Source organism: Ostrea edulis, chromosome 7, assembly GCF_947568905.1.
Source record: "Ostrea edulis chromosome 7, xbOstEdul1.1, whole genome shotgun sequence".
Lineage (NCBI taxonomy): Eukaryota > Metazoa > Mollusca > Bivalvia > Ostreida > Ostreidae > Ostrea > Ostrea edulis.
Window position 1 is genome coordinate 68,468,406 of NC_079170.1, and position 8,593 is coordinate 68,476,998.

At 33.7% G+C, this 8,593-nt stretch overlaps 1 long non-coding RNA gene across 2 annotated transcripts; it reads left to right on the forward strand.

Annotated features, from left to right (window-relative positions):
* The first annotated feature begins 1,124 nt into the window (after positions 1–1,124).
* On the forward strand, positions 1,125–7,974 carry LOC130048453 (uncharacterized). Of its 2 annotated transcripts, none has more exons than XR_008797244.1 (2): positions 1,125–1,776; positions 7,648–7,974. It is a non-coding gene; the product is annotated as an uncharacterized LOC130048453 (long non-coding RNA). The 2 variants fall into 2 exon arrangements; XR_008797243.1 differs by lacking the exon at positions 7,648–7,974 and adding an exon at positions 5,780–6,141.
* Positions 7,975–8,593: the final 619 nt, after the last annotated feature.

Below are 8,593 nucleotides of genomic sequence, written 5' to 3' on the forward strand. Positions count from 1 at the left end.
TTTTTTTTTTATGTTAAATATTAAAAATGTAACTCATTTAATGTTGACAGCCAAAATTTTGAGCTTCTGAATGCAAGAATAAAAGCAATATTACAGCCTTGAATCTGTGGTATGTTAACAAGGACTCGAGTATTTATATGTATACAAACAAACAAATGAAATATTGTTTTTGCAAAATAAAGCATCTTAATTTTGCCAAGTCAAAATTTTTAACTTTTACACGTAGATGACGCATTTTACCTCAAAACTGTTTGAAATGTGAAATATATAATAAACTTAGATTGATATACATTTCTTTTGAAAATTTCGTAAACATTAACGTACCGCAATTTCTGTTTACAAAACAAATAATGAACTCTCTAAAACGAGCTTCTGTGATCATGTATAACCTAATTTTTTATATGAAATATTTTAGGAGGCTGTCTACGATAAAACCATGCAAAACCAAAAAATTATTATAGAATGTGTTATTAAATTTTCAGAGTTTTTTTATGATATTTCAAAAGTATTTTACTACTTATATCATATTTTGTGGCAAACTCGATGAGTACCCCCCCCCCCCCAAAAAAAAACTAACACCTAATTGACCGTTCTATTTTTAGCACAATATGCACATCAATTTCATGCATAAGTTGGGTAATTTCAGCTAGTCATTAAAATGCAAGGTGAAGATAACGAACAGTGATCAATCTCATAACTCCTATATGCAATACAAAATAGATAGTTGGGCAAACACGGATCAAAAGCAGAAAAATCACATATAATTTCAGTTCCTCATAGTCTTTTCGAACGGTATCTTTGAATTAGTGAACATAACTTTTGAGTCCATTCTCCAGATTTAAGTGGTATAGTGTTTAAGTAATAAGATCATGTAATTCTCAAATCAAATGCTATTTTAGTGAGTTATAAAACCCCACGAAACGCTTGGAATAAATAGTTTCATGGTTTAAAACACAGAATTATGCATAAATTATCACTACTAAACGGGAATTTGGTTGCAAATAAATCGAAAGTCATTTATTTTGGGGATAAAATTCGGTACATTTATCAGAAAATTATCTCCCTTTGTGGAACTCTCATGTGAAGAAGGTAAGAAAGAATTATTCATATTAAAGGTAGATGACAATAACATGTAGGTGGAAAGTGATGGAAGATAAATAGCCATGGTGAAAATTTCAAGGAATGAGGGAGTTTATTTACATCAGGATTGCAAGAAGTACACTTCATCACACTTCAGGATTCTTAAATATCCATTGTGTAAATTCCAGAATCATTGTTAATTGTTAGCCGCACAGGTGTGCATCAGCATAGACTTAACAGTCATCATCATGCCTATGCCAATCATGGACAAGGATTTTGAATAAAGAACACCATGTTGTTACCCATTACATGACAAATCTGCCTCGGATGTGAGGGGGGGGGGGGTGACTCCAAAGCCGATAGATCTGCCATATTGCTCAAGCTGACAACATGTCCCATTGCATTGGTTCTGGTAAGTTTACAAAATCTTATCTTTCTGCACTAGCAGATATTGAAATATGTACTTATGCACAAATATCTATGGATGTAACTGTTGAAATTTTACTCCTATTTTAAATTTTTAAGATATCAATTAGCTCGGTGCACAATTTTCTTGATTAAAATATACTGTTACAATATATAATAAAATATAGGTATTTGGTGTTTGCAGACAAGACAAAGCATTGAGAAGCACAACATTTTTATCCAGATTAAGAGAGATCTAAAAAAAAAAAAAAAAAAAAAAAGAGTTGAAAGGTATGTTATAAACAAGTGTCTTAATAAAATCTTATATGAGTTTAAGTGACATGTATACCTTCTAACAACATGACTAACAGAATTATGGATGGAACCTTAATTAAGTCAAACAAATCAAATACAAATTCAGGTCCAGCCCTCCAGGATTTTTTTTTTTTTGGAGAATGTAAGAGCAATTTATATTTAGTTTTTAAACATTTTTTTTTAACATTTAAAGAAAATTATCAAAGAACTGATTGAAGGCCCGGCAGGGTTGACAAAAAAAGTGGTCAATATGAGTATTAACCAGGCCGGTGGTCAATACTGGTTAAAACCGGTCAATACTGGTCAATTGAAAATTATTTGGTCATAATAGTCTGTGTTATTGGTCATTATAGTCTGTGTTATAGGTCATTTTAAATGTTTAAGTGGCCATTATGGTAAATATATGTACTGTACTATCAGTTTATACATGCAATATACTTATATCATTAATATTGAATAACTAATATAAATGACTGTTGAATTGGGGAAGATGTAAAAGTTTCTGTTCAAATTCCTTAGTTTAACAAGAACTACCTATTGTTTCAAATCTTTATTTTAACTGTTAAGAGGGGCCTCTGTGGCCGAGTGGTTAGAGCATCGCGCTCAAAATCACACGGCCTCTCACCTCTGTCGGCGTGGGTTCGAATCCCGCTCGCGCCGGTAAGTGAGAAAGTTTCCCAGTTTACGTTCGGAAGGTCGGTGTTTTCTTCCCAGGAACATTGTATCTGGGTTCTCCTTTCCACCAATAAAAACTGGGCGCCACCAGATAACTGAAAAATTGTTGAGTGTGGAGGAAAACACCAATCAATCAATCAATGATTTAACTGTTAAGTAAACATTTGAGGGGTGGATTGGTGATGTTTTCTTAACGATAACATACACACAGGTCATCACTGGTGCCAGAGTATGCTAAATAACACCTGTGTGTCAACCCTGCTTCCTGTGCTGCTCAGCTCTAATGTCCAGCCACTTGTTATTCTTAATATGTCAAGGTACATGTATAAACAGGTCAGTCTCCAAATTGTCAAGCTATGCTATATGTGACCCTCTAGTATAGTACTGAAGATATTTTGGTCTGACTGTTTCAGCAAAGGAAATGTATAAAAACATTTATCTATCTAATGAAAAATATTAATCAACAATTGATCCATATAATGAAAAGACTTAATTTATCTTTGTCTTTGCACGAAATGTACAAAAATGGGAAATGAACAGTTTAAATCACAATTGACCAGTATTGACCACTTGGGGAGACTCAGTATTGACCGGGACGCTTAACCCTTACAAACAAAGATACATTGCTGGATCCAGTAAGTGCTCTACCAAGCCCCTATCTTTGCTCCTCACGAAAATGTTAACAGCTGTGAAGGAGAAACTTCAAACTTACTGTGCTACTACATATGCCAGAAGTGTTGTTAATCAAATATGGATTCTAAAAAATTCTAAAGAACTTTTAGTAAACTTGAAATCACAGAAGTTTCCCCAAATCAATAGCATTAAAACCTATGACTTTTCAAAACTATACACGATCATCCCTCACGATAAATTAAAGACTAGACTGTTTGACATCATAGAGAGTTGCTTCTTCAACAAAAATGGAAAACGGAAATATTCATATCTAGTGATCAGTCATTCAAAAATTTACTTTGTTAAACACCACTCTGATTCCACGCACAAGTACTCTGAAGTTGAAATAGAAAATATGCTAGAGTTCCTCATTGACAATATTTTCGTGGTCTTTGGTGATCAGGTCTTCCAACAGTCTGTTGGAATTCTCATGGGCAGGAATTGTGCTCCTTTGTTAGCTGACCTGTTTTTATATTCATATGAAGCAGAATTTATTCAAAAACTTCTACGTGAGAAGAAAAAATTTCTCGCTGTGACCTTCAATTCGACTTTTAGATATATCGATGACGTTTTGTCTATTAACAATGATAACTTTCATTCATATGTCGATTTGATATATCCCTGTGAGCTCGAAAGAAAGGACACCTCAGAGTCGTCCACTTCTGCTTCATACTTAGATATTTTATTGAAAGTAGACATTAACGGCAAACTGACAACTCAACTTTATGACAAACGGGATGATTTCAGCTTCTCCATCGTCAACTTCCCACATTTATGTAGCAATATTCCATTATCACCTGCATATGGTGTTTTTATATCTCAACTGATTCGATATGCAAGAGCTTGTTCTGGGTATAGTAAGTTTTTAAATCGAGGTAAGCTACTGACAAACAAGTTGATGGTACAGGGATTTCAACAGTCTCGATTGAAGTCAGCATTTCGCAAATTCTATGGTCGTTATAAGTATCTAGTTCGTCAATAAAATCTCGCATTGGGTCAAATGCTGTCTGACGTGTTTCATACCGATTGTTAAGCCGTTCTTGGCACACTGATTTGACTGCGGATAACTCCGTTTACCTGATCAGGATATCGGGCTCACGGCGGGTGTGACCGGTCAACAGGGGATGCTTACTCCTCCTAGGCACCTGATCCCACCTCTGGTGTGTCCAGGGGTGCGTGTTTGCCCAACTATCTCTTTTGTATTGCTTGTAAGAGTTATGAGATTGATCATTGTTCGTTATCTTCACCTTGCTTAAAACCTCTGCTTATAACCCCGGCCGGTTTTAACCGCCCAACCCTGTTGAAGGGAGGGGGATGCATTATTAATGTAACTGTAGTTTTTGTGTTCTTAGTATAGACAGAAAATTTATTTACCAGTGCATATTGGAATCAAGATAATTTTAAATACTAGTTTTGGAATAAAATTAAATGTTATTCATGTATGAGTCTCTGGAGATATTTTGAGATCTATGATTAATGAATTGAAAATCAAAAAGAAGTAAGATTTTATTAATGATTCTGTTATAAATTTACATTATATGTTTTTTGCACACTTAATGATAAATGCAGGTTTAGGGGATGTGGAATGTTTCTAATCACTTTGAAACTTTCCTGTGATTTCGATAAAAAGAATTTTGTTTGATGTAAGACAACAAGTTCACATTATAGATTTAGCATATACCATATGTATATGCAGTATTGTATAAATCTTTCTGCAGACAAATAAAAAATTGCAACTTATCTAAGAGTATATCAGACATTTGTTTTAATTAAAGTCCTCTCTATAGTCAGGAGCCCTACAGTGATCAGCCTGCATGTGCATCTATGCATGAACAGTTTTTCTGACTTTTGTGACAGTGTGTCTGCAACTATTGATTTGAAAAATTATACATGCATTTATAGCAATGGGTTACAGGTCAAGTTACGTTTTGTGCTAAATTTTTTGACCTTGTGACCTTAAATTTGAAATTTGACCCAAATTTCAAAACTTTAACCCTTTGAAGGGTGAATGATATGTTATCATATTTCATATAAACAATTCTTGTGACAAGAACTTTCTCTCGGTATCAAAATTTTTGACCTTGTTTATTGTTCTTTGTTGCCATTTGTGTTTCACAAACACATCTTTTGTTGCTTTCAGTTTTATGCTTCATACAAGCCATGTTTAGACAACTCATCTCCCTTGGTTAGACAAGTCACCCCTTGTTTAGACAAATTGACCCATGAAATATTGTTTTTATGAGAACACTAGAAAAAAAACCAGTCTATAAATCAATTAATTATCAAAATGTTAATTTTAATAGATCACAAAGAATATATTAGTGCATACTCATTTGACATAGAAAATTCTCACACTGAATAGGCCAAATGAAAATCTTTAGCTCGGTCTCTAAATTCAAGTTTATTAGTAAAAGAAATACATATGCATATTATTGTGCAATAAAAAAGGTGAACAATTGCAAGGAGGATTTTAATACCAAAGGGTGAGCTGTTGTAATTTATTATTAAACTAGCCATAAAAAGTTTAAAACACATGTATGATACTAATATGTCTGGGTTTCTATATGACAGCGGAGTGTCCTGACCAGAGGCAAACTCATGAAATAATAGAAATTGTTTTGGCATTTTGCAGATGTTTTCTGAAGTAAGACAGCCATACCCCTATTTTCCATGGAACCAAACAATTATTTTCCTTGTATTGACATGGTGAAAAGGGGGAGGGGGAGTCCAGAAAATGACGAAGACCTTCAGACTGTCATCAGTGATATTGTTGCAATTGAACGTAGCCAATTATTATCCAATATTATCTATGACTGAACTCATAAGTAGTAAAGGAAAATGTTTTAATTTCTTTGTTCATGTTATAATCCTTTAGGTTGAAATACATACCTGCTGTTTGTAGATTATTTTACATCTCTCAGGATTTTCTAGATGTCAGATTTCTTAAAAATCACACTTAAACTTTTTTTTAAATAAATGTACAGAAAAATTGAATGTTATTTTTTTGTTTTATTTGCCAATAATTTCAGTTGAAAGTTACAAAAAAGAAGAAGAAGAAAAAGAATTGAATTGATTGAATCTGTCTGTTTATATTGAATGTGTCATTCATGATCTTGCATGTGACGTTCAGGAATTTTTACATTAACTGACTCACTGTGGAACCCCCCCCCCCCCCAATCCTTTATGCCTTTACTTACAATAAAACTACACATGCAGAGTGAATTTAATACATGAGAGATATATCATGTTTCAATTGTCTGCTGGATTTGATAGAAAGCAAAAACGCTTTAAATAGACGATTCTTGTAGATGACTGCCATAAATGTAGTATTTATTGGTGGAAGGTAATGGTGAAAGATTATTTTTAATATTACTCCCCTCCCTCCAATATTGGGTCAAAGTGCAACAAACAATATTTTTCACCCTTCATCAATCCTCATGCATCACATGTGCAATGATATTATTTTGTTATATGAAGATTCTAAATCTACATAACCGACATTATTACCCCCCCCTTTTTTTTGGCACACCCCCCCCCCCCCCCCAATATACCACTAAATTTAATTTGCACCAAATTCGCTTTAACATGTATTAGAAATTTATAGGTTCTACGCAAGTATCAAATATGATATCAATTGAAGCGTTTCTTGGGCAACTATACCTGTTTTAGTGCAAATAGGTGAAATTTGGTAAAATTTCAGCATTTCCCTCATTTTAAAACTTTGATAATTTAATGTACTGTGTATTAAATTTTGATTGCTTATGTGTTATTAATTCCTATTTGTCTCTGCAATATCATGAAATAAGTATCATTAAATTGCAAGACATGGATTTTGAAATAAACCAAAAAGAATAGTACATTGTCTGATTTTTTTCAATAGATGTAAATATAGAAAAAGGGGAAAACGAAGTGTCACTCGTTTCCATGGTTACCGATCGAGTACAATAAAAATAATCATCTTTATGTTCAAGCTATGTTATCTAAAGCATATATACTAAGTTTCACGAAATTCCGACACATGTCCATCAATACTATAAGCAGAACAAGCTCTTGCGTATCGAATCAGTTGAGAGATATAAACAACATATGCAGGTGATAATGGAATATTGCTACATAAATATGGGATGTTGACGATGGAGAAGCTGAAATCATTCCGTTTGTCATACAGTTGAGTTGTCAGTTTGCCGTTAGCGTCTAATTTCAATAAAATATCTAAGTATGAAGCAAAAGTGGACTACTCTGTGGTGTCTTTTATTTCGAGCTCACAGAGATATATCGAGTCGACATATGAATGAAAGTTATCATTGTTAATAGACAAAACGTCGTCGATATATCTAAATGTCGAATTGAAGGCCACATCAAGAGTATAAGTTTTTGAATTTCTAAGTAACAAATGTACACAACAAACTGTTCGCATTTCTAATTCAATATGTAGTTCATACAGAAGAAGTGACTGAATTAAATTTATAATGTTCACAAACTGTTTTCTATTGTAAACAGCATTGATACAGAGTGGACGCAACAAATATTAAAACAGGTCTTACAAAATATATCAATTCATTTCCATGGAATTGCATACTTACCCATTGCTGACTGGAGAGAAGATACTACAGTGAAACTTCTCTGAACGACCAGCTCTCCGACAAAAAAAAAAACAAAAAAAAAACAAAAAAACAACCGGCTTAGAGGGACGACCGGTTTACCTAGACATTGAATTTAAAGACAATTTCTCTCAATTGTCATTAGATGCTTCTTCTTAATACCACGAACTATGATTTAGTGCAAGGACTATTGTTTCACTCGTGGAAATAAAACATCAAGGACTGACATGTTTATTTCTAATTTCCAACCTGAGCCGTATATACACAAAGTAGAAGCTGTCCAGTTTGATCTGGTGGTGTAGTTGATTAACGGTGGAGGTCAAGTTAATCAGCTTGTACCTACATGCAAGGTGAAAATAACGAACAGTGATCACTCTCAAAACTCCTGTAAGCAATACAAAATTAGTACAAGAAATATTCTCTCTCAAATCATTTAATTTCAAATTGGAAATATATTACAGAATGAAGGGTGAATATAACGAACAGTGATCAATCTCATAACTCCTATAAGCAATGCCAAATACAGGGTTGGCCAAACATGGATCCCTGGATACACCAGGGATGGGATCAGGTGCCTAGGAAGAGTAAACATCCTCTGTCGACTGGTTGCACCCGCCTTAAGCCCTATATCTTGATCAGGTAAACGGAGTTATCCGTAGTCAAAATAAATGTGCCAAAACCGCCAACAATTGGTATGAAACATGTCAGACAGCAATGGTAGGTTGTATTGACAAACTTGATCGTTATAACAAACATAGAATCTGCGAAATGCTGACTTTAAACGAGAATACATTTACCTATGAAAGATATGGTTATGTTCATCGTTTATTCTTTTTTTTAAAGTT